We start from the raw sequence: 27,179 nt of genomic DNA on the forward strand, positions 1-27,179 counted from the left end.
CAGCACAGACTCCCACAGGCAGAAGGGTTCCTGCTGTCTTGGGGTCGTGATCCGATTTCAGGCCAGCTCTGAATGCTTCCACCTCCGGTGTCTGGGGAAGGTGGGGGGGTGGGGGGAGTGTAACCTGCCTACAGTTTTCAAATTCGCTTGCAGGCCTGATGGAAGGAGCCGCTTTTCTTCATATCTTCCTTCATTAATTCTCGTGTTTGTTTTGTAATTGTATGGGCTTTATTATTTATTTATTTATTTATTTATTTATTTAAAAGCTAAATAATTTTGCTTTTTCTGGGAGAAGAGATCCGTAAAGATCTCAAGTCTTCCCCAGCAGAAGCAGGAAGGAATCAGGTGAGCGGTCCCCACTGACCTTGCACCTTCCCAGGGAGCCCCACACCAACACCAGAGACGACCCTAAAACAGCAGCCTGCTATACTGGTGATGGGAAAGCCCACACTTGGCTTTCCTAGGTTTTGCTGACAAAAGAAATCTGCCACCGACTTCCCTTCCCTTCCCTTAGAGCAGGGGTTCTCAACCTTCCTAGTGCTGCGACCCCTTAATAGAGTTCCTCATGTTGTGGTGACCCGCAAACATAAAACTATTTTCATTGCTACCTCATAACTGTAATTTTGCTACTGTTACGAAGTGTAATGTAAAATATATGCATTTTCCGATGGTTTTAAGCGACCCTTGTGAAAGGGTCGTTGGACTTCAGAGATGTCACAACCTACAGGTCAAGAATCTTGTCTTGGGGCTGGAGAGATGGCTCAGTGGTTCAGAGCACTGACTGCTCTTTAAGAGGTCCTGAGTTCAGTTCCCAGCAACCACATGGTGGTCACAATCATCTGTAATGGGACCCAGTGCCATTTCTTCTGGTGTGTCTGAAGAGAGCAACAGTGTACTCACAGATCACCTAAATTAGAAACTTTCTAAGTGGAATTATTCTCTACACCGTCTCTTACCCTCTCTCTGAGTTTACAGGGTAGAAAAGTGTTTCCGAAAGAGGACCAGAAAGCCATGGGCCTTAGTCATCAAGAAAGGCCTTAACAGTAGAAAATCCAATTTTAAAATGGCCTTCAATAGGCTAGAGAGACGGCTTAGTAGTTAGGATCCAGCCTCTTCCAGAGGAGCTGGGTTCAATTCCCACTATCCACACAGTAGCTCATGGTAACTCCATTCCTAGGTGATCCAACACCCTCTTCCTCTGGTCTCTGAGGGCACTGCATACCTGATGTACACAAACATATTTGCAGGGAAAATACTCATACACATAAAATAAAAGGGAAAATTTTAAAGTGGGTTTTCAAAGGACAAATCAACACCATACCCTACCCCTGACAAAAGGGTTACCAGATACTTAAAAGGATGCTTCATCTTACTAACCACCAGAAGAAGGAGGAGGAGGAGGAGGAGGAGGAGGAGGAGGAGGAGGAGGAGGAGGAGGAGGAGGAGGAGGAGGAGGAGGAGGAGGAGGAGGAGGAGGAGGAGGAGGAGGAGAAGAAGAAGAAGGAGAAGAAGGAGAAGAAGGAGAAGAAGAAGAAGTCAAAATTACCTCTTACCTGTTAGGATGGTTACCATCAAAAAACAAGACGTAGTCTAGCCTGGGCTCCAGTGGGAGTATAAATGTCTGGCCCTGAGGAAGCTCTGCTGTAAGAGAAGCATCTCCCAGGCCAGGCTAGACCAGCGCCACCTGCACGGGTCCAAGCTCTAGTTGTGTTTCATCTTCTGTTGTTTGGCTGATGCTGTGGGCAAGATGGAGAAGGAAGGAGACAGGCTGAGAATTTGTCAAATCTGTAAATAATGCACTTTACACACAGAGAGAGACAGACAGACAGAGAGAGAGACAGAGGCAGAAGAGGTGTGAACACATGTGACAGTTTCACCTTTTGTGTTCTTGATGTTACTTTTGAGATAGTGTTCCATCCTAGTACCTACACTGGCCTGGAGCTCATGATCTTACTGCTTCATCCACCCATTCTCACTGTAAGCCATCAGATCTATAGCCCAGCTTTTATATCAAGGGCTCTGGTAACTATAGCAACTGTGTCTGTGTGTGTGCTCTGTGTCTGTGTGTGTGCATCTATATGCATGCGTGTGTGTGTGTGTGTGTGTGTGTGTGTGTGTGTGTGTATCTGTCTGTCTCTATAGGCTTCACCGTGCTGTCCTGTTAAATTTTCCTCTTTGTGTACATACAGAGCTAGTCCCTTGAATTTAGGAACCCTAACTCTGGGATGGGAGCCATTCCAAATCTCCCCAGCTCCTGAGGGAGGGGATGCTCTGTGATATTCAAGTAATGAGTAAATTAATTAGTTAATGAAGAGAAAGAATAATGAAAGACCACGGGGCATGAAGCTTATTTCAGACAATCAACATTTATTGAACATCTACTAACCATGTATCAGACACAGTCCTTGCCCTTGAGATGCACCCTTGTAATTCACACCTTTATTACTTGTGGGAGACAAGCAAAGAACAACACAGTATGGTTAGGATTGACAGGAGAGGAACCAGCTCATGGTGGGTGGGGCCATCCCTGGTGGTCCTGGGCTCCATAAAAAAGCAGGTTAAGAAACCCATGGGAAGCAAAGCACTAAGCAGGAATCCTCCATGGCCTGTGCATCAGCTCCTGCCTCCAGGTGTCCATCCTGTTTGAGTTCCTGTCCTGATGATTAACCTGTCGAGTACCTGTTCTTCAGTGATGAACACTACCGGGGAAGTGTAAGCTAAGTAAACCCTTTCCTCCCCAACTTGTTTATCGATCGTAGAGTTTCATTGCAGCAATGGCAACCATAAGACACAGGCCAAGGCTCTGCATGCTACGGGAGGGTGTGCTGGTTTCTTCCTGCCAACTAGACACCAACTAGGGTCATCTGGAAAGATGGAACCTCAACTGAGAAGATGCCCCTATAAGATGGGTCTATAGGCAAGTCCGTGGGGCATTTTCTGACTAATGTGGTTAATGTGGGAAGACCTAGTCCACTGAGGGTGCTGTTACCCCCTGGACAAGTGGGCATGAGGTACCTAAAAGAGCAGGCTAGACAAGTCATTGGGAGCACATCAGTAAGCGGTGCTCCCCCATGGCCTCTGCTTCAGGTCCTACCTCTGAGTTTCTATGTTGAGTTCCTCCTCTGACTTCCCTTCACAGTGGACTGTGAGTTGTGAGATTAAATAAACCATATTCTCCTCAACTTGATTTTGGTTATGATGTTTATCACAAAAATAGAGAGCAAACTAGGACAGTAAGGGACCAAGTGACAGTAACAAAAATCTGACTAGACTGTGAACAGCTTGTCTGAGCTGAGACCAAAAAGAGCCAAGTCACTGTGTGGGTCTTCCCTGTGGATGCAGTCCAGGAAGCTGGGGGACCTGCAACCAGCCAGAACTCTCTTCTAAAGCTAGAGGCTGGGGCTGAGGGGAGTGAGGAGCTCATTCTGGAAATTGCCATGGACTGCAATGGACCAATCCTGTCACTCATCCCTTCTCCCTCAGCTCCGGAACCTGTCGAAGATGACCGTGGGTCTACATGGGGCAGGAACAGCCAGCATTCTCTTGGACAACTCTGCCACCCACTTCAGTCCCTGTTCACACCCAATGTCCAGTTCTCATTTTGAAAATATACAAAACTTCATGCCCAAGATCTAGCAAGAGCTTTTGGAACCATTGAGAAAATGGAGCCCACAATCCAAAGGAACGGGGGGGGGGTGGTGGTGGTGGTAATTGATTATCTCTCCTATGACGCTATCAGGATAATGAAATGAGTCTGTCACCTAGAACAGGCCTTGGGACAAGGAACATGATTAATGGAGCTGCCGACACAGGTGTATGACCTATGCGTCTGCAAAGACTGCACTGGAAAAGACCAGAGTCTGGCTTGATACACTTCCTCATTTCTGAATGGGAGAGCTAGACATTTCATGTTGTGCCTCAGAAACTGTACCTCCAGTTCTGGGTAAATATATTGGCTGCTCCTTGCTTATCCCTGGCTCAGTGGGAAGAATTCTAATAGCCCTCTGTAGCATCTAAGGCTGGTGATGTGTTTGAGTTTGTAGTCATGGTTTTATTAACGTGGTTGTCTGACTAATGCTAGGTTCCAACTTAAACAAGGTCCATAAGGGAAAAGATTGTGGCTATGTTGACCACCACAAACCACCCATACTGCCTCAAAGATGATCAGCTGTTTTGGGGTTTGTTTTTCTTATATTTTTGGTTGTGAGCCTAGCCTTTAATGTCTGAGCCATCTCTCCAGACCATAGCCATCTCTCCAGCCTGGGTTTGTTTTTCTTTTACTAGATTTTTAACTCTATATTGAAGGTGGTACATATGAATGCAAGTGTCTGGAGGCCAAAGGCAATGGATCCTCTAAAGCTGGAGTCTCAGGAGTTGCAAGCTGCCAGGTGCAGGTTCTAGAAACCAAACTCAGGTCCTCTGGACCAGCAGCACAATTCCCCCGAGCCCCATATTAGTCTTACCTTTAAATGATTACTAAACAATACCCTTCTTTTTCTCATTCTGTATTTTAAGGGCAAGTTTTAAAGGTTATCTCCTTTGACCTGTCATCCTGGGCTGCACTATATAGGGAGGATTGTAAGTTTTCCAGAGAGGTTGATATTTAAGCCAAACCTAACATAGCTTAGAGCTCCGGGGGAAGTATTGTGACTTTGTCAGAAGACCAGATTTTAAGCATGTCTCGTGGTTGGTAAGAGTTATCCCACCCATACTTAGAGCCTTCAGTCTTTGCTTTTCAACTTATTACCTCTGGAGTGAGTTGAAGCACCTGAGCTTTGTCCAGCCCAGCGGGCAGCACTTTGGAGTGAGGCCGGAAATCAAAGATCAAGATGGAGTCCAGAACTGTATGCACTCTGAAGGGAAAAGAGTGTTACTTCTTGATAGAGGAACTTCAGTGTCTGAGACGACACATGACTGGCCAGCTAACAGAGTACTGAAATGGTCACACACCAAGTCTACTGACACAAAACCATAAACGGCGAGGGCAGAGTATCTTTCCTAAAAAAACGGTGCTTAACAGAAAAGAGAGAAGCAGCCCATATCTCTGACAACGGGAACTTCTCTCCAAGCCCTGGACTGCTTCTAGAATCCTTTTGCCTAGGTGAGAAATAGCATGTGTCTGGATTGAAGTGACTATTTTCAGCTGTGTGTTGCCCATACTTGAATGTATCTGCCTTAGTTAAGGTTTTACTGCTGTGAACAGACACCATGACCAAGGCAACTCTTATAAGGACAACATTTAATTGGGGCTGGCTTACAGGTTCAGAGGTTCAGTCCATTACCATCAAGAAAGGTGTAGTACAAGCAGAGCTGAGAGTTCTACATCTTCATTTTAAGGCTGCTAACAGAATACTCACTTCCAGGCAGCTAGGACAAGGGTCTTAAAGCCCATGCCCATAACGACATACCCAGTCCAACAAGGCCACACCTACTCCAACAAGGCCACACCTCCTACTAGTGCTACTCGCTGGGCCAAGCATATGCAAACCATCACAATATTCCTACTTTATAAAACAGGATCCATTTTTACAAAATAAAAAGAAAACAACAGGGTCAAATGTATCCATGAGCAGCTTCCAACTCACTGAGAGAATGACCTTGAACTTCTGATCCTCCTGCCTCCACCTTCCTAGTGGTGGAATCACGATGTGTACCACTACACCTGGTTTTACATGGTTCGAGGACATCAACCCCAGGGCTTTGGGCATGATAGGCAAGTGCTCTACCAACTAAGCCGTTCAACCCCAGGTCAGATATGTGGAAAGAATGGATACATCTTACAATCTGAATTTAGGATCAAATGCTGCAAAGAATGTGGAAAATGGGAAGAAGGCAGTAACTGAAACTCAGCCTAAACCTGACGGGAAAGGGCTAAACTCAAAGGCTCACCCAGGATCAAACAAGTAGCTGTGGACTCCACTTGGAATGAAAGAAGCTGAGTTGAGCATTCGCCGTCCACTAACCTGTCCTAAATGGCTTTGTCTGCACCAAGTTTCAAAGAGTGGAGTCAAGAGGAAACGGGAAGGTAACTGGTGGGGGAGATTAGTCAAGGAACGACCAGGACTGGTGAGTCCTGCAGGTCTGTGCTGAACCTGGGAGACTTGGTGGGAAGGGGATGGGTATCTGGGGAAAGGGCCTGCGAGCCCTTGAAAAAAGACAGACGGGGTGAGAATGGAGAAGACGAACACTTTCACCACCTTGACAGTCTTGCCCAAGGCTCTCCTTTCTGCTAAATCCCATTACAACATCTGTCATAAATAATATCCAATTATTTACTCGATAGCCCAGGGCACAATAAAGGATCGGCAGGAAACAATAAAAATAGTAATGAAAACAAATAGAAAAGGGGTATAGGGTAAAGAAGACCTACAAAAAAAGGGGAGGGGGGATTGTATCTGTTAAAAGGAGTCCCAGCTTCAAGAATAGAATCAAAGAGTCTTACACCGGATTTAGAAAAGAAAAGGCTGCTTTAAAACTAACCATCTGAAGGTGTGACTGGGGGTTCCATTTCACCCCCAAAACCACCCTATAAAACAGTGGCCAAATCATGGTGAAGTGTCACAGGGTCTTATTATCCTGGCCTGTTGTCCAGTCGTGTATCACTCGAAGGGCTCTGTGGCAGGCTCAGGTTTTCTGCTTAGTTGCTACAGCTCCTATTGGTGTAGTATTTATTAAGAACAGAACAAAGATGGTACGAAGATGAAGAATGGGCCAAACCATTGGGGCCCCCTACTACAAAGGTTCCAAGACCCCACACAAACATACATTTCCCCCATCCTGAGAAATAAAGAGTATTTTGACAGCTCTGTAACCAATCTGTGATCCTCTGTGGCAATGGTTCTCAACATGTGGGGCACAACACCTTTGGGGGGGAGTCCCCAAGACACCCATGCCCTGCACACTGAGTCTCCCAGGCTCAGCTCAGTCCTGTGTGACCCATGAACACTAGCAAATAGTGTGTTTTTGATGCTGGCTGAAGTGTTAGAAGAATCATTTTGAAAACCAACTCACTAGTAGTCAGGAGTCAGTTAGAAATCACATTTTCTAGTGAGGTTACAGTTTACTCAGGATTTTATTTGACTTTGTAGCATTTTAATATATAATCACTAAACTGTAATTGAAGGGCCTTCTCTATACATGAAATTAAAAGTCCCCATTATCAGTGAGGTTTTCCAGTGCCACTGTTGACTGTGATGATCCCAAGGAGCTGCAGTGTGTGTGTCTCCATCTGCCACAGGGCACTTCTGAGAGAGCGTCACCTTAACACAGGGATTCCACAGTTTTAATTTGCACAGTACCTGTACTGAGCTTTTAAAAAGGGGACTTTCTGTGGAAATGGATGTGACTGTGAGTTCCTGAAAATGCTAGGAATTCAGGAAAATGTAGACCTCAGACTTAAGTGGACCCAACTCTGTGGACAAGTTCTGTCCATAAGCAAGGAGTGAGCTGTGAATCCTGCTAGGGTCTGACAACAGCGGCATCTGATCTGCAAGATCACCAGTCCGGATTCTCCTATACCTCACACTACTACTTAAGCTGCTCCTTCGCTGGGTGGTGGTGGTGCACGCCTTTAATCCCAGCACTTGGGAGGCAGAGACAGGCGGATTTCTGAGTTCGAGGCCAGCCTGGTCTACAGAGTGAGTTCCAGGACAGCCAGGGCTACACAAAGAAAGCCTGTCTCAAAAAACCAAAAAAAAAAAAAAAAAAAAAAAAAAAAAAAAAAAAAAAAAAGCTGCTCCTTCATCCCTCTCCAGATGTTAGCACCACAGAGAGGACTTTTGTTGTCCAACAGGGAAACCCCAGGAACTGTCAAGCCACTTGCTTTGCTTTCTACCTTCCTGTTGTCTTTCTTTTTATGAACCCCCCCCCCCCCCCCCATGAGAGTGTTAACCTGAGGATTCAAGGTTTGCTCACTTCTATATCCCTCTGGCACCTCAGGGTAGGTCCCCATATCTGGTAACCCATATAATTTCTCAGATTTCTTTTTGTTTTAAGATTAACTTTGCATGTGTATTATGTGAGCGCATGCACGTACATGCATGCATGCGTGCACCTGTTTTTGGTGACCGTGGAAGCCAGAGAGGGTATCAGAACTTTGGAGAAGGAAATGTGGGTGCTGGGATCTGAATTCTGGTCCTCATCGCTGAATAGCACTTACTGTGAACCTCCGAGCCATCTCTCCAGGCACCTCACATTTCTATTAATAATGATTATCTATGAAATAATTCACAAATTCAAACTCTAAACCTCCAAATCCTGAGTTCCAGTTGATGAGTGGACAATATGGGGTTTGCCTATGGTCGATCTCTCCAGACTTGTTAAGGTAATGGCATTTATTTATTTACTTAATCTGTGTATGTATTTAGTTGGTAGACGGTAGTACAAATACCCAAACACAACAATTCTTCATTTGGGAGCTAGTTATCCAAGTACCAAGTAAGCCAAGCTCCCTGTTCTGTAGAATTAAAACCAAGAACTGTACAGCACCCAACATTATACAGCCTCTGGCTGTGGACTGAATCGTGTCCCCAAAACTGCTGTGCTGAAGTAATGAGGTGAAACCATTAAATGGGGCCCTGATTCACCAAGGCTCATGTCAATAAGGATACACAAGGTCTTTACTCTTCTTCTCTCCTCCGAGTGTGTGTGTGTGTGTGTGTGTGTGTGTGTGTGTGTCTGTGTGTCTGTGTGTGTGTGTATTGTGTGTGATGCCACAACAAAAGGCTAGTATCTGTAACCTAGAAAAACCTCACCCAAACTGGGTTTTCCTGGCCTTTATTTTGGACTTCTGGCTCCCTGAAATATGAAAAATAAATATATATATTTTTTAATTTAAACTGTCTATATAGGATTTCGTCACAGCAGCCCATGCAGACTGATGCAACCACCTCTGCTGACTTGCATGTGCATTCCCACCCCCTCCCCCACCCAGAGGAACAAAATGACTCACTCCCTGCAACCCTGAAGATCAGACTTTCTATGGAAGTGGGGGGCAGGGGGCGTTACACAGCTAGAGGATAAAAACTTCAGCCAGTGAGACAGCAGTTTCCAAGGTTGTGTGTCAAAGCATCTAGAGAGGGCTTCTCCTGAGAGGCTGATGCTTTGAAAGGGCATATTCCAGCGAAAGGAAGAAGGGCAATCGAGTAGCATGTTTAAGATTAGCACAGGAAAGTTAAATAGCACAGCGCTCAGAGCTTAGGAGGAAATGCTAAGACGGCACAAAGGTTAACCACATCCAATAAATCAACGAAAACAGACGGCATAAACTTCTCAAGAAAGGCCCCGTAATAGTAATCTATGAAGAAGAGAGACCACAGACCCTCGGCAGCTTCTGCCTCTACCTAAAAGAAAGACAGATTTCTAAGAGAACAAATGTCATGTAGAGGAAAAGGAATAGCTAAGCCCATCGCCCACCACACTCCCGTACTTAGCGTATTCAGCACTCGCAGACAGTCATATTTAAGAAGCACTTTAATGGCATGGAAAATGCATGACATACGATTGAGTGGGGGGAGCAGAATATAAAATTGAATTACAAATAATCTTGATTTATGAAAAGATAGCATCAGGGCAGAAATATCAGATGGTCATGAGACAAACACTGCTGTTTCCCTCTGATTGGTGACACAGTGCATAGTTTTCCTGAATGGTCTGGTTTTATGAAATTTCTGATAACAAATATTTGTTGCTTTAAACATCAGTAAAATAGGAACCTGGGATATGTGTGACTATTGTATGCCACTTGGAGCTGGTATGGAGGCCAAGAGTCCAGGCCCAGGAATTGCCACAAAGGAGTAACAGTATCAGCAACAACCCATAAACACTAAGAACACTAAGAAGCCAGAAAGCTCTGGTTTTCAAATTATGGGGATCTGAAACCTACAGGCTCAAAATCTCAGGGGGAAAAAATCTTGATTTGATAGCTTTTCAAATCTAGACAAATGGAGGAGAAAAGGAACAAGCTTACCTTTAGTCAGTCCGTCATTACCCTAAATGCGAGCTTTGGTTTGCTCTATTACAAAAGCATGCTTGGAAACAGGATGCAGCGCTCCCACGGACCCTGGCACTGCAGTCCCCAGCTTCCATAGCAATCCACTTTTGATGGCATCAGGGAACTGGGACCTTGGTTCTCTCTCTTCTCCCCATGCCCACCTGCTCTGTCCACACAGCATTCTCCAATCTCCCTCTGCTGTCCCCTTTGTGTCCCCTCAACATTCCTGCCAGCCACCTCCACTGCCCTTCCAGCTCCTCCAGTCTCCCTTTTCATAGCTTTATTTATCTATAGGCAGTTGAGACTCAGTGCTGACCACCGTAAGTCATTTCCCTCTTGCATGTTCCTCTTAGCCAGCCTTCCTTGGCACACCAGGACATTACATGACCAAGAGCAGAGATGGTCTAAAATTATGAACCACCCCCCTCAGCAGATTCACGGTGCCTATCAGCATATTAAAGGGTTGGAGATGCCAACGGTATATAAACCTGTTTACATTTAACAGACTTCTTTCGTAAATACCTTTCTAATATCCTGTTGCACTCAATAAAGAATACTACATTTGCTTTCTTACTCTCAAACTACATGTGTAAGGCAGCTCCCTACCCCAAAACAGGGGTGTCCTAGAACCAGCTTGAAGTGCAGGTGTATCGGATGAATATGCTGGTGTGGGGATTACAGCATTATGCTACAGGCTCTGCTTTATCCCGCCTCCCTAAAAGACACATGTGACCAGCAGAGGGGACTGGTGCTCCCGCTCTGCTCTTACCCTCAGCACTAACTGCTGTTCTCTTCGTAAGTTTCATCTTATCCACAAGAAGTCACTGTGCATAAACACCTGACATGCAGCCAATATTAGCTAAGCATATTCAATCAAATTATCTGTTAACCAGTCCTGGTCACTACCTGTCTTCTCCAGGAACTTCTTAGAAGAGATCTTGATAATTTTCTCAGTTTGTTGTTATTGTTTTTCTGACAACTAAGCTCCATATGCACTCATCCATCATGTCTTCAAGGATATTTTCCTTGACAGGGTCATATCTAGGGTCTCTGATAACCTTCTGGTAACTTGTTCAGCTTCATAATATATCTCTCACCATGACCACATCACACACATTGTGTGTGTGTGTGTGTGTGTGTGTGTGTGTGTGTGTGATTTGCTACGTCTCTGTCAGCAATACTATCACACGATGAGGTTCACATTCCATATGCTGTATCACAGATTTATTTCCCATGAAATACCTCAGTTAAAAGACTGAAGACTTGGACTGGAGAGATGGCACAGCTGTTAAGTGCACTGACTGCTCTTCCAGAGGACCCGAGTTTAATTCTGAAGCCCCTCAGAGCTCACAACCTCTGTAACACCAGTTCCAGGGAATGACATGCTGGCTTCTGGCCTCCCTGGGCACCAGGTGTGTAAGTGGTACACAAACACACATGGAGGGAAAATGCCCACACACATGCAATAGATTACTTTCCTAACTGAGGAGTAGAAAGCCTAGAATGTGATCAAGATTGCTAACTGAAGAGTGGCAGGCAGATTCCTTACCTGTGTCCCTGGCCTATACTGAGGAGAACACAAGACAGAAACTGGGGCCTTTCTAAGGACTTGGCCATCAAAATGGTCTTGTCATTAGCCAGGGGCCGGAAATTTCTATGTCTCTATATTGGTTGAACACAGAAATGTCATAAGTGTTTGAGGGTTCTGCTTTCTGGTCTGGTTTCTTTCTATCTTCTCCTTTTACATAGGTCCCTGGAAGCCACATATGAGCATATGAACAAGACTGAAGCATATGGCCACTCTGTGGGTGGGCCACCTGGACTGGCCAGCTCACTCCCCAGCCCTCAGCCTAGAAAAGCCAATTAATTGTATGGAGACCCTCGGTTGTAGCCCTGTTCTTGGGACCTCCTCATTCTACACCAGTGTTCTACTGCTTCACATTGTCAGTTCTCACCTATGAATTTGCCAAAATTCACTCACCCTCCCGATGGTCCCCTGAAGACTACTCTTGGAGGTTTTGGTTCAAAGGACCAGAAAGCCACTGACCTGGGGTGGTTTTGGCAGCTGTTGATTTTCCAGAACCTTCCCCCAGCTATTTCTGACCTAGGTGAGAAAGTCTCCAGGGCTCTGAGGATTACTGTTTTCCCTCTGTATCAATGCTGTCTGGTCACTACACACCAAGGACTGTGGGAAAGATGGTCCGTGTCTGCCTGCAGTCATTACTGCCTGCTGATCACCTACAATGTGTAATCTTTCTTTATATTTTAGAAAGACTGAATGAGTGGATACAGAAATATGCACAAAGCTAGAACATTTTTGGAAATGTGCCATCGACAAAGTCAAAGTGGATCCTAATCCAAACGCCATCAAAGCCTGATTTCACTGGGCTGTACCACAGTGTACACTAGGTAAGCGTCTCACCACAGGAACTACAGGGACTTCACAAAGAGATGAAATTTTACCCTCTGGGCGCTGCCACTACATTGGTACACCCCTCGCTCATAGCACCTCTTCTGCCAACATCACAAACACTCACATGTCACAGTGTTAGCGGATGATGGATAAACCTGTGTGTGATCGACATATAAACAGTATCAGTCACAGTATCCGTAATGAAGAAAAATGATGGGCTGAACAAGCCCTCACAGATGCAAACCCAAATGAATTAACAAGCAAAATACAGAAACAAATCATTGGAATGTGTTAAAACCGAAGAGGGCCGAGGGGCGTGCCACCTGTTCAGCACTGCTAGCCACCATTTCAATGACCACAGTAATGTTAACGATCCTTTCTATAGAAAACAGAAGACCGTGAGGCAGGTAATGTTTCCGAGGGTAAAATCAGATCTTAACATCATTCCAACTGAGGGAAACAGTGAGTGAAAAGACCAGATGTATTAGGACCCCATAAGGGTCTAAATTGAAGACCCAAAACTCGGTAAGCCACCTAAGAGTAAGGATGGCCTCCATAGCTTAGGAAAGGAACCTGGACAGAGTCAAGAATGTTTACATTAGTGATTCTCAAAATGTACAGGTCACCACTCCTTTGGGAGAGCAAATGACCCTTTCACAGGAGCTGCCTAAGACCATCAGAAAACACAGATATTTGCATTACAATTCATTGCAATAGCAAAATTACAGTTGTAAAGTAGCAATGAATGTAATTCATTGCTCTCAGACTCCAGTGCCGGACTGTGGGACTTCTGAGCCCTCCTGTCTCATGGAGTCAACAACCTCAAGATTCTCTACCTTTCCTTCATGAGAAAGTCACTGTTGAACTATCCAGACTATAACCTTTCTAATAAACTCCCTTTTAATGTGTGTGTGTGTGTGTGTGTGTGTGTGTGTGTGTGTGTGTATGTTCATTTTATCAGTTTAGTTCCTTTGGAAAACCCTGACTAAAATGGCTTCCTAAGTATGCTGTGATCTCCAGCCTTCTCATTAGCAGATGTAGACAGATGCAAACATTCTTGCCAATGAAACTAACGGAAGTGAAGGGTACCACTTCCAAGGGCCCAACGGCTCCGCTCTATTGCTGCTGTCTTTTCCTGTCTCTCAAAAACTCCCACATAGAACAGCTACCTGGCTCTGACCAAGAAAGAGTACTTACAAAGTCCTAGAGAATAGCATAAAGACACAACAGATATGAGCACCGCGTGGAATGCCCACCAACCCAGATGCTCATCTTTGTAACAGGAAAGAGAAGTAAGCATCCATCAATATTCTGGTAGATGGTCTTTCCACTCTCAACAGTCTTAGCCTACCCCACAAAGTACAATATGCACTGACAGAGACCTTCAATTTTGTTCAATTTGGCTAACACTATCACTGTGCTTCCTCCATGATCTAAACTGTTTTGTTGACACCCAGAAGAATTAGGTTCCATTTTAAAAGCGACTATGAAAAAAGAAGGATAATCCAAAGAGGGAAACTCAGTTGGTCTTCTAACAGTTGGCAGGAAAAGAAGACACTGTGCCTCTTCTCTTTGGCTATCATGCTGTTGAAATAAGGAGCCCTGGGAACAAGAGCTGCTCCAAGGATTTTATATTTCGAGAAGAAAAAGGCTGAAGCCAGAGCCAGCCAGAGGAACTTGGCTCCCAACTATGACAGCTTGAAGGAGAGATCGGTGTGATAATGATGAACAGGACCAGTCCTCGACCAAGAATATTTAGTTATATATGCCTCTTGGCCTCTATCTATCAATCTATCAATCTATCTATCTATCTATCTATCTATCTATCTATCATCTATCTATCTATCATCTACCTATCTATCTATCTATCATCTACCTATCTATCTATTATCATCTACCTATCTATCCATCATCTATCTATCTATCTATCTATCTATCTATCTATCTATCATGCATCTATCTATGTGTTTATTATTTTATATAAATAAATGTTTTACCTGCATGTGTGTCTGTGCACCACTTGCATAGCTGGTACACACAGAAGTCAGAAAAGTATCATGTCCCCTAGAACTGGAGTTACAAATGGTTGTGAGCCACCATGACATTGCTTTGAACCACATTCATGTCTTCTGGAAGAGCAGCCGGTGTTCTTAGCTACTGAGCTCATGGAACGTGAAGAGCATAGGAATTCTTTATTGGTTCCTCTGCCCTGTGTGGTTAAATGACTCTCCCCTCTTTGATTTTCACTATTAGCCTTCTCTTTAGTTCAGGGTAGGTGGCTGAGTTTAGCTTGTTAGGGCATCTGAGGCCAGGCTTGGACCCCAGAAACCCTGATGACAGGCTCTTCTTCTATCACAGATGGTGATAGAGAAATGGTTTGGGTTCTATGAGAAGCAACTGGTAGGGCACTGCATATATCTAACACATAGGATAACATATATTCTAGAAGGAAGTGACACAAACCTTTGAAAGGTCATTCTAAGGGAGAAGGAACTCACCTCTTCCTTTCATACTTCTTATTGCAAATGAATATATTCTCACTATAACATACTCTGAGAACACAGGGCAGTCTTTGTTCAGGTCTCTTCTGTCCCCTCAGAGGAATGCATGTTAACAATCCCAGGTGCCACCTTCCAGAGATTCAGTATTCAAAGCCTCCTGTAAACAGCAAGCAATTCACTTGCAGTTGTGGTGAGAAAATAGAAACTGGAAAAAGGTAAATCGAAGATTAACATATTAAAAAAGAAAAAAGCTAGTTGACAACATATTAAAAAAGAAAAAAGCTAGTTGACAGAGAAAAACGGAGCCCACCCCCACCCCTAGCCTGAGATTCATTCAACAAATGGAGAAGGCTCCAGAAATTCTCTTTAGATACAAATATGGGAGAGGTCAGTACAGTGTAAATGTCCTATGAAGAAGCATGTGGCTCATGACCCCGTACTTTGAGGGCTTTTCCTTCAGCTCACTAGCCCATCACCATCCAGCAGAGTACTTTTCCTTTCTTAATGAAACTCTCTATTTCTAAATCTGACCCTGTTTCCTTGGACACAAGGGCTAGGTACCCTGGAAGGTGTGCCGATTACACAATGACCTCTTGAAATCCCTCCTTGACTTTCTTAACTCAGAATGACCTTGGGGTAGTGATGGCTCAGCAGGTAAAGTTGCTTTCTGTGTGGTAGTCTTTTGAGAAGATAACTTATTCTACAAAAGATTTTGGGCCATGGGCAGCATCCGCATACATACATAAAGGAGGAGGAGAGGGAGAGGGAGAAGGAGGAGAAGGAGGAGGAGGAGGAGAAGGGAAAGGGGGAGGGGGAGGAGGGGGAGGGAGAGGGAGAGGGGAAGGGGAAGGGGGAAGAGGAGGAGCAAGAAGAAGAAGAGAAGGAGGAGGAACAAGAAGAGGAGGAGGAAGAGAAGGAGGAGGAGGAGGAGGAGGAGGAGGAGAGGAGAAGGCAGAGGAGGAGGAGGAAGAGGAGGAGGAGGAGGAGGAAGAAGAAGAAGAAATAATCAAGTTTCAAATTAGTTGCCTAAAACCAGAAAGATGGCTCTGTAGATGAAGGCAATTGCTGTGCTGGCCTGGCAACCTGAGTCTGATCCTAGAACTCATGTGGTGAAAGGAGAAAACCAACTCTAAAAAATTGTCATTTGACATCTGTACATGTTCTCTCTCTCTCTCTCTCTCTCTCTCTCTCTCTCTCTCTCTCTCTCACACACACACACACACACACACACACACACACACACACACATTCTCAACAAGCTTCTCCAGAACCATTTGGTTCCATCCTAAAACATGACTCAGAACTTCACCTGTTTAACTACTTGTCCTGCTTATTAGACTGAGAGGTCTATGAGGACACGAAGGCTTTTAGTTATCTAAATAAATGCAGAGACCACAACAATTCAACATGGGTTTGTCCAAGTGTGGGGAAGGAAGTTATAGGGCACCAGGTTTGGTTTATTGGAACCAAAGTCAAAATTTTACACGGTTTAAAGTAGAACGAAGTACTAGTGAATTCACCATGGCTAAAGCTAAGGAGTTTTTGACCAAAGAGTTTCTTGCACTGTAAGAAAATTTGGTTTGTTCATGAGTGATAACCCTTGACTCTAAAATTTAATTTCAAAATTTAATTCTGATTCTATTTATGGTTTTTTTTATTGAGTGTGTGGTTTTTCTTTTGTTTATTTATTTATTTATTATTTTTTGTGTGTATGCATGTGCCTGAGTGTATTTGCATGCACCACGGCATGCAGAAGTGTGTAGAAGAGTTATCGAGTCCCCTGGAACTAGAATTACAGATGGTTGTGAGCCAGCATGGGAATGCTGGGTGCCACACTTGGGTCTTTTGCAAGATCTGTAAGCACTGTAACTGCTGAGCCGAGTTTCCAGGCCCCGTGTGAATGTTCTTCTAAGAACTGCAACAAAGAATCCAAAACAATCAATCCACTGTCTTTCTTTCTTGTGACTCCTCTCACTGAAGGCCCCCTGGATCTTTTTTCAAGATTCTAAGCAGAGACTAGAAACCAGGTAGGTCATAGTTCCCATATAAACTATGAACATAGCTTGCTTCCTTCCTTCCTTCCTTCCTTCCTTCCTTCCTTCCTTCCTTCCTTCCTTTCTTCCTTCCTTCCTTCCTTCAATGGAACACAGTAAAGTTTGAAGAAATGTTCTCTTTTTTTTTTTGGGGGGGGGGGGGTGTTTCGAGACAGGGTTTCTCTTGCCCTTGCTGTCCTGGAACTCACTCTGTAGACTAGGCTGGCCTCAAACTCACAAATCCACCTGCCTTTGCCTCCCAAGTGCTGAGATTAAAGGCGTGATTTCTTATAAACATGAAAAAGTAAGTATGCCTTTGTGTTTACCAGGTTCTTAAAACGTTAACGATTTTACTTCACTAATCAGAAAATTTCAAGAAAACGATATTCATAAAAACCTCATTAAACTAGGACATGGCCATTCGTCATCTCTGGTCATCCAGGTTGCTGCTCCTTTAATGGGCTCACCCTGCTATTTTTCTTGCTTTTCTCTGCTGGTTTACTTCTTTCTTCTAGATCTCCTGTTCCCACTAAGTCTTCACGCTAGCCTATAACTCAAAGGAAAGAATTTTGCATCGTATAAGATTAGGCCAAAAGCATTTCCTTTCAATATTATCATGAGAAAAATTTCCGGCAAAAGATATTTTTTTTCCTCTTCCAGTGTACCTTGAGTTTTCTCTCTATCAGGATTTCTGCAATTATCCCACAGTTATCAGCCGCCCCTCAAGGCCAAATCGAATTATTTTCAGCTTATCACCAACCTTTAGCATTTCTCTCATATTGTTGGGATCTAATTAGAGGCAGCTCTTTCCTAAGTAACGTTTCAAAACCATCCCCTGAACGCTTGAATACCCGCTGCTGCCTCTTCTGTCTCTTCTCACGGGTTTTCCCACGGCAGCTCTAGCTGAACCGCCGCGGTGAAGGCTGCGGAGTGACAGGGATGAAAGCAGAGCCTGCCGGCGTGCAAAACCCAAATTGAAATCACAGAAGGCAGGATTCACACTGCTAATTGTTGCTTAGCAATAATGTGCAGAACATGCTAATGGAACAGTGGCTCCAGGCCCCGAGAAGGCTGCTTCTACGCTGCAGTAAATCAGAGCGTTAGAAAGCCCACAGAAGAGCCAAGCGGAGGGATTCCATCCCTCCGGAGGAGCGCAAAGAAAGATCTGCCTCCCTACTCGCTGCTCAGTTGAAAAGAAAGCCCCCTTTTACCCATTAGACAGTCCCGTTGCAGATGTGAGGAGGCTCTGATTATCCCAAAGCAGTCCCTAGTGAATTGGCTTGTGCCTCCGAGAAACAGTTGTGTTTTCGTTTCTCCCTTAAAAATATTCTCAGTGCGACTAGACGTGAAAACCCCAGTTCTTCCCTCGTTAAAGGAATGATCCGGGGATGGGTTCCTGCTGTCACAGCCCCCCACCGTGTGGACTCTTTGGGTGCTATTAATAGTAATGCTTGTAACTCCAGTACCCAGGAACAAACAAGTCTGAGCATACTGGACTAAGCCAGAATGAACAGATCTAAGAACAGCTCTGCCTGGCATTTAGTTCAGAGTCTGTCCTACCTCTGGTTTTGAGCTGGCTTCCAAAATAACTCGGGCCAAGATGGCTGTGAAGGGATCTGCGATTACCCTTGGTCTCCAGATCATGTAAATGAGCAGATTGATGCACAGGAAAGATATCTGGAGATTAAATAAATAGAACCCGGTTCCGCAGGACGTCATTTATTTTCTTTTATTGAAAATAGACCTTGTTTTCGTACACTATGTTCTGCTTCTGGTTTCCTCTGTTTTACTCCTCCCAGTCTCCCCATACCTCCCCTCCCATCTGGATCTATGCCCCTTCTGTCTCTGATTAGAAAATAAACATGCATCTAAGGGATAATAATAAAATACAAGAAGATAAATTAAAACAAGCAAATCAGAGTAGGACAAAACATGCAAAGAGAAGAAAAAGAGTCAAAGAAAAAAACACAAAGAAATACAGATGCAGAGGCAGACATTCACACATACAAGAGTTCCATTAAAGCCATAAAACATCCATGAACGACCTATGCTGGTTTTTTTGTTTGTTTGTTTGTTTTTTGGTTTTTTTTTTTTTTTTTAATGCTCTGACTCAATGTTACAAGACAAAGAATCCCTAAAGATACCTTTGAGTTCGTTGTGTGTTGGCCCTCTAATGCTGGACATGGAAGCTGACCTTAAGAGTGGTTTGCTTTTCCAGTGAGACTTCTTGAAAAACAATTAATTTTCCATTTGCAAGTATCAGTTGGAGATTGCTTCTGGGTTAGGGAAAGGGGCCATGTGTCCACTTCTTCTTTCAGCTCTAGAACCCCATCTGGTGCAGACCGGTGCAGACCCTGTACACGCTACCCAGTCTCCATGAGTTTACATGTGTGTCATGCCTTAATTCCTGGGTGTCCTCCGTCTCCTCTGGCTCATACACTCTTTCTTCCTTCTCTGCAGTTTCCTGAGCTCTGAGGAGAGGGAGACATTCCTTTTAGAACTGAATGTTCTAAAAGGGTCTTTCAGTCTCTCTGCATATTTTCTGGCTGTGGGTCTCTATATCTATTCTCATCTGTTGCAGGGGAAAACTCTGAGGATGACCAAACAAGACACTGAGCTATGAATGACATGAGGGGTTGACCCGACCTGCAGGCCCTAGGTTATTCGTGAGGGACAAGGAGGATTGCAACCTGGAAGAATGGGCGAGAGAGAGAATGGACTCAAGGAAGCAAATGCTTGTCAAGAGTCATATATTTGGGCACCAAGTGCTTATTTATAATACATTTTTCAAAGGGAGGGGTAAGAGGGATCCAGGTAATGGGAAAGTTGGATCCAGGTGATGGGAAAGTACAGAATCTTCTCGGCCTGTGCCCTGAAACAATGGCGGTCCAACTGCCTACTTCAAAAGATACGGTACACTGCTTTACATCTAAAAATCTATTTGTCACTATCAAACAGAACCTTGTGGTTGCTAGGGAGATGAAGCTGCAGGAGACATTGTGCAGGTGGGGAGAAGTAGGGGGTGAGGGTAAGAGGCAAGGGTCCTGGCTTCTGACAAGGGGTCATTTTATTCTATGTTCCTTTAGCAGAACAGTAGTGTTTGGTTTTACCATAGGTCTCTGGGCTATCTAGTTTCAGGTTCCTGGTAACTCAAACAGTGTCAAGTCGTGGGGCCCTGGACCATGCTAGGAAACTTGGTAAGGTTGAGTGGGTTGGAAGTCCCTGAACCCAGAGGGGACAGTAAGAGCTTCACCTGCTCCCAACCAGGCCCTGTTACATGACCACACTTCCCACATAGGAAATGTGACCTAATGGTCAAGTAGATCAGAACAGAGTTCTCCATGCTAATGAAGTACCTAGAAGCCCTGAGGGTTTAGCCAATAAGCTTCCCTTCCCAAGACATTCCTTCCTTCAAAAGGTATTTAATCTCTGGCCCACCCTGAGTTGGTATGTACCCATTTTCCGTGATGAACAATCAATAAATGGTACAGATAAACATAGACTGTCTCTTTCATCAAGAACCGCTGTAGGGAACATGGAGGAAGCCTTTTACTACAGTGCCATGTCATCTAAGTCTCCCGCAGAAGGTCCCTCTGCACTCCCAGACAACCTCCACTAAGCTAAGGACTCTCCACCCCTGAGCTAAGTCAGAGTTCCCCACTCCCCCAGGGTCATCCTCAGCCCTCGGGTCTCTTCCATTCTTGGCTCCTCCATGACTTCCAGTGGTGTCTAGATTTCCAGGAGTCAGAGAGCCCCCAACCCCAGGCACCTCATGGCAGGCCTATTCCCGACTCTTCTGTGTGGTTTTCAGTGGCGACTAGATGGCCAGGAGTCAGGGAATCCTACCTTCAGCCTCCCCCAGCCAAGGCTGCATTTTCCCACCCCATGCGTAGTGTATTGGCACATCCTTTGAGCCCAGCACCTGACAGCAGACATAGGTAAATGCACTCTAGTGCCTCTAAAGTTTAGTCTGCCCGGCAGCATTCCCATACCCCAGTGGCAGGGTAAAATGCAGATCCACATCAAGTATAGGCTCCCTCTCATGAAGTAGGCCTTAAACCAAATCAAACATTGATGGGTTACTCCCTCAAGCTTTGTGTCACGCTGCTGCACTAGTGTATCTGAGATCTAGCAGCTACATCAGTGTTCTGGATGGAAGCACTTGCAGCTGGGTTGGTGTTGACACTTCTCCTTTGGAAACAAGCAGAGTATCTTCCAGTACTATGAACTGTATAGATTTTGAAGGAAGACTCATACAATAAATATAACAAGTATTGTCCAACTCTCATGGGGGGGGGGGGAGAGGGAGAGGGAGACTCCTGTGTGCAGATGATGAGAATGTTGGCAGACCAGTCGAGCATGTGCTGTCCCCTTAGCCTCTCTCTGAGGAACACCTCACTGAGCCTGTCACCGTGACCTGGTCTTTGCTCTGTGTCCCTGCCCAAACAGATGTCCTACCAATGTTCTTCTCACTTGTCAATAGCACATCAAAGATAACACACACGGGCCAATTAGGGACATTCAAGTGACTTTACTAAACAGAAGGATTTTCCCTGCCCTCAATGTTGCCACAAATATGATAGGTGTATACAAAGGCCCCCAGACTTTAAGAAGTGTGGCAGCTCCAACTCTCAGGGAACAACAAAAGTAGGGGACAGAAAAGAATGCAGAAGACAACGCATAGGGAGGATGGCCTGTATCTTAGTCAGGGTTTCTATTCCTGCACAAACATTGTGGTCAAGAAGCAAATTGGGGAGGAAAGGGTTTATTCAGCGTGCACGTCCACATTGCTGTTCATCACCAAAGGAAGTCAGGACAGGAACTCACACAGGGCAGGAAGCAGGAGCTGATGCAGAGGCCATGGAGGGATGATACTTACTGGTTTGCTTCCCCTGGCTTGCTCAGCTAGCTTTCTTATAAAGCCCAGAACTGCTAGCTCAGGGATGGCACCATCCACAATGGACCCTCCCCCCTTGATCACTAATTGAGAAAATGTCTTACAGCTGGATCTCACAGAGGCATTTCCTCAAGGGAGGTCCCTTTCTCTGTGATAACTCCAGCTTGTGGCAAGGTGGCACACAAAACCAGCCAGCACAACCTAAAAGGCTGTCTTATAGGCATTATAGATGCATGACACTCATGAAGTCATGCAAGCTGCAGTTCCATACAAGGATCCACACATGACTCCCACCAGTAATTAGAAATTGGGGGACTCATGAGGCCCCATTTAGAGGAGCAAATGGCAGTTGAGGGCTGCTGCTGCTAGAGCAGAGGAAGTCACTGTTTTCAGTGATGTAGCCAGTGATGAGTTACCCATGCTCCACATAAGTGGCCTTGTTTAAATCCGTTGGGTCATAAATCAAAACCCTAAAAAGACATAAAAGGGAGTGGAGACATGGTGAGAAGAAGGAGCTAGTGGGATGGTGGGAAGGAGAGGAAGGAGGAAGAGGAGAAGGAAGAGGAGGAAGAAGAAGAGGAGGAGAAAAAAGGGGAAGAAGAGGAGGAGGAGGAGGAAGAAGGAGAAAGAGAAGAAGAAGGAAGAGGAGGAGGAGAGGAAGAAGAGGAGGAGGAGAAAAAGGGGGAAGAAAAGAAGGAGTAGGAGGAGGAAGAAGGAGAAAGAGGAGGAGAAGAAGGAAGAGGAGGAGGAGGAGAGAAAGAAGAAGAAGAAGGAGGAGGAGGAGGAGGAGAAGGAGGAGAAGGAAGAGAAGGAAAAGGAGGAGAAGGAGGAGAAGGAGGAGAAGGAGGAGAAGGAGGAGAAGGAGGACAAGAAGGACAAGAAGGACAAGAAGGACAAGAAGGAGAAAACCCCGCAGAATAATAAGGGCAAAAAAGCAAGAATTCCCTGGATGCCCAGAGAAAACAACATCATATCAAGAACTGTAGTGGCTGCAATGGCTAGGCTATGGGACTCTTATGGAAGAATTAGGGGAAGGACTGAAGGCCCTGGAGAGGATGGAAACGCCACAGGAGGACTAACGGAGTCAACCAACCTGGACCTCTGGTAGTTCTCAGAGCCTGAGTCACCAACTAAAGAACACACACAGGCTGGAACAAGGCCCCCAGCCCATATGTAGCAAATGTGCAGCTCAGTATCCATGTGAGTCCCCCAGCAACTGGACTGGAGGCTCTCCCTAAAGCTGTAACCTGACTGGGGTATCCATCCCCAACAAGGCTGCCTTATCTGGCCTCAGTGGGACAGAATGTGCCTATCCTGGCAGAGACTTAATGTGCCTACTCTGGCAGAGACTTAATGTGCCATGGTAGGAAGAAACCTGGGGGCGGGGGGGGGGGGAGGATTGGGACCCTCTCAGAGGAGAAAGGGAGGGAGTGTGTTGGGTTGTAGTGTGCGTGGGTTGAAGTGTGGGTCCTGCATCTGTCTTATCAGGGGCTAGGGCCTCTTCTGGGGACAGAGGCACGGGAATTTGACTGTGCTTACTCCACACTGGCGCAGAGCAGACACCAAGCTATGTGAAGCCACAGGACTCTGCTCAGGGTAGGGGAGCACAGTTTGAGGTCCCATGGGGAGCCAGAGCTCTTGGGTTGAGGATCCCCGGGGCCAAAAGGCAGCCAGGAACTGGCTGGTTCTTAAGCTCTTGAGTCCCCAGGCACTGCTGAGGGGTGTGGAAGGGCTGAGAATGAAATGGGGGCATAAGGGCTAGATTGGCCCATAGCTGAGGGGGAGAGTGGGAGAGATGAGCTCTGGCTTCATCCTGCAAAGATGAGGGTGCTTGGTCATGGTGGCTGGCTTGGCTTGATCACAGTTGGCTCTGCTTGACTGGGTTGGTGGTCTCTGTGGCTGGGAACACAGAGAGTTCTTCTTCGTGAGATTTGGCAGTGACACTGTGAATGAAGGCCTGCTCCACTGTTCCCCACGGTGGATTTCAAAGAAGAGAAACAGTCCATGGTCTTAAGATGTTTATTGTCATGGCAGAAAGTAGGTGAGAAATTGTACACCCGTTCCCTCAGAGTGGGCCTGAGGTTAAGTACCTTTTGCAAGGAGGAGGGTCTGGGAAGGAATGTTCAATTGGCTATTCCCCTCACTACACAACCACCCCCACCCCCACCCCCACCCCCACCCCCCACCCCCCGCCGCCTTTAGCTACGTCATTAATATGGAGATCTGTCTTGAGGCTCCATAGCCTGTAGTTATGCCCTCTACCTGTGGACGAGCTAGTGGGCATTGTCCTATGTGGCTAAAAGGCACAGATCTATGGAAGTCTGTGGCCTCGTGTCAGGAGCCTGGAGTCTGGGAGCATGGCTAAATGCATGCCATCCCTTAGGGTCACCTGTGTCCCATCTGGGGCCCCTCAGGATGACCTGGGGTCTCAGGCAGTTTTCAGCCAGTGCTCGACCAGAAACCAGGCTGTTCTTTCATAGTCCTACAGGAGTAGGGGAGGGTCTGGGGGGGGGGGGAGATAACCAGGAGGGGGCAGCATTTGGAATGCAAATAAATAAATATAAATTTTAAAATAAATTGATGTTTTCTTAGTCTGGGTTTTGTTGCTATGATAAACACTGTGACCCAAAAAAAGCCTGAATGGGGAGAGGGCTTACTCTGTTTCCAGGTTACAGGTCTGTCTGTCATTGAGGGAAGTCAAGGCAGGAACCCAGGTGTAGGAACTGAATCAGAGACCACAGAGTAACATGCTTCCTCTGGTTTGTTCAGCTGACTTTCTTATATAGTTCATACCCGCTAAACTAGAAACAGCAGGTCCACAGTGGGCTAGCCCCACACCCTATATTAGCAATCAAGAAAATGTCCCGCAGACATGGCCAATTTGATCTGTGGAATTCCTTATTTGAGGATCCCCGTTTCAGGTGTATCAAGTTGACATCTGATGCTAACTATGACAGATGTTATGTCCAAAAATAGAAACGAGTGAAAACGGATGCCATACATCTAAAGCTAAGTCATTTATTTTGCAGAACTACCTACCTGGTTTTTCCCTCGGTAACGATCTGTTACTCCATAGGTTTGGTGAATAGAAAATTCCCAATGCTTTGTTTCTTAATACGTTTACTGACATATAACATACACTATAACATGAACAAATTTTAATCATGTTGCTCAGTGCACTTTTTTATTCAAGCCATACATATGCATGAAATCACTACAGTCAAACCATTCCCAGAACTCTGGAATGTTCTCTTAGTCAGTACTGTTCCATACACTGCCACCTCTCTGCCTATAACACGATATCTTTGACTATAGCTTAACTTTATAGAAATGACACCAACAGTATTTCACTCCTAAAAGATTTTTTTAAAGCTTATGTGTATGTGACTATGCTTGAATGTGTGTGTGTGTGTGTGTGTGTGTGTGTGCATCACATATATGCAGGTACCTGTATATTCCAGAAGAGGGTATCAGATCTGTAACTGGAGCTGCCCCATATGGATGCTAGGAACCAAATCTGAAGCCTCTACAACAGGACAAATGTTTTTCACTGCTGAGCCATCCCTCCAGCGGTTATTTTACTCTGTGGCATCTGCCGTCTGAACAAACATAAGCAAGTTGATGTAAACACGTGTGCCTTTTTGTGGACCTGAGGTCTATTTCTGTTGGGCGTGTGTGTGCGTGTGTGTGTGCGTGTGCCTGTGTGTGTGTGTGTGTGTGTGTGTGTGTAGACTCAGCAGATACTACCAATTCTTCAAGTGGTTTTACCAAACTATGTACCCACAGGAGATGTGTTCAATGAATACTTGCCAACAACCAGCAGTAATAGTCTTTTAATAGTAGCTATGTTGGCTTCGGAACCACCTGAACACACCTGAAAAGAATTTGTGGTTTCCTTAAGTTGTAGCTTCCTAATTGCCAGTGATGTTAAGTACTGTCGATATGTTCATCGGCTTCCTGTAAAAATTATTTTTTAAACACACACACACTCTCTGGGAGGGGCTAGGATCTCAGTCGATCAGGATAGAAGTTGGATAACATTAAGGGCCTCAACGAGTCTATAGTCTGACTAGCCAAAAATTCTGGGACTATTGCTTCTATAGAAGAAAAGTCTGTGAGGGTGAGCTCTCTGATCCTTGAACTTTAAAAGCAAAGCCTAGACCAAGAGGAAATCTATGAGGGAATAAATACCAACTGTTGGGTAAGATGAACTCAAACATGTCTTCCAACACTGGCGTGTGCCCCAGAGATTTGATCAGCAGAAAGCAAAAGCTAAGAAGGAAGGAAGTCAGAAGATAAACCTTTACACGGTGAGTGTCTCTTGTGCTCTGAGGCCAGTACTCAGCTTTTGCGTGAATTATTTTTATTTAACTCCATTCCATAATGGGAGCTACCATCTATATTAGTTATCTATGGCTGCAGGATAATATTTCCGCAAACTTGGAGTTTAGGACAATGCACACACACTATCCTATAGCCAGAGTCTAGGAGAGATATGGGTCCTCTGCTGAGCTACGATCAGGGTATGGGTGAGAGCTGAGTTCAGGAGTCTCTGTTTAGACAACTCAGTTCCCAAGATCTCACAGCAGCTAGCAGTACTGAGTTCCTAGCAGTCCTCAGTTGGCTGTTGGTCACTCTCGTGGCTTTGCCATGTAGCCCTGTGCATGTGACAGCTTGTTTATTTGAGCCAACAAGAAGATGGCTTTTCTAGGAAGTCAGGTTCCACAGGAGTGCATGGCATCACTATGTATGTGAGATCCTGTGTGCTCTATAAAGCATTCTGTCTGTTAGGAACAAGACGACACAGGACATGCTCACACTCAGAGTTAAGAGTGCTATAGTCAAACAGACACCGAGATCAGGCACCTGCCTCAGGATACTTTCTTCACCGGCAAAAAGTGACGACGAAAGGTAAGAAGAACAAGCTGCCAGACAAGACAGGATGTGAGTACAGGTATATCTAAATGTGGGGTTTGCCCTCTTAACCAGACAGCACCAGCAAGAGGATCCAAGAAAGTGGAACTAAGCTGGAATGGGCCATCCTGGGGAATGGAGCAGGGAGAAAGACTCAGAATGAGCCGAAGAGCTACCTAAAGCCAAAAGGGTGGGCATTTTGGAATGTCAAGGAGACCGTTGATAGAGAAGGTACTGTGTATCTGGGTGAGTGAAGACAGGAGAGGGTGAACAACAGAAAGCATCACCAGTCTAGAAAGTCAGACAGAGACGCAACAATTTGATGCGGTATTCAGTAAGGAATTGCTATAGGTTTGCAAGCACAGCCCTTAAAATGTTAAGATGAGTTACGCATCATGGCCTCGTCCTAATCGATACATATTTGCAGTTT

This window comes from Arvicanthis niloticus, chromosome 13 (assembly GCF_011762505.2).
Source record: "Arvicanthis niloticus isolate mArvNil1 chromosome 13, mArvNil1.pat.X, whole genome shotgun sequence".
Classification (NCBI taxonomy): domain Eukaryota; kingdom Metazoa; phylum Chordata; class Mammalia; order Rodentia; family Muridae; genus Arvicanthis; species Arvicanthis niloticus.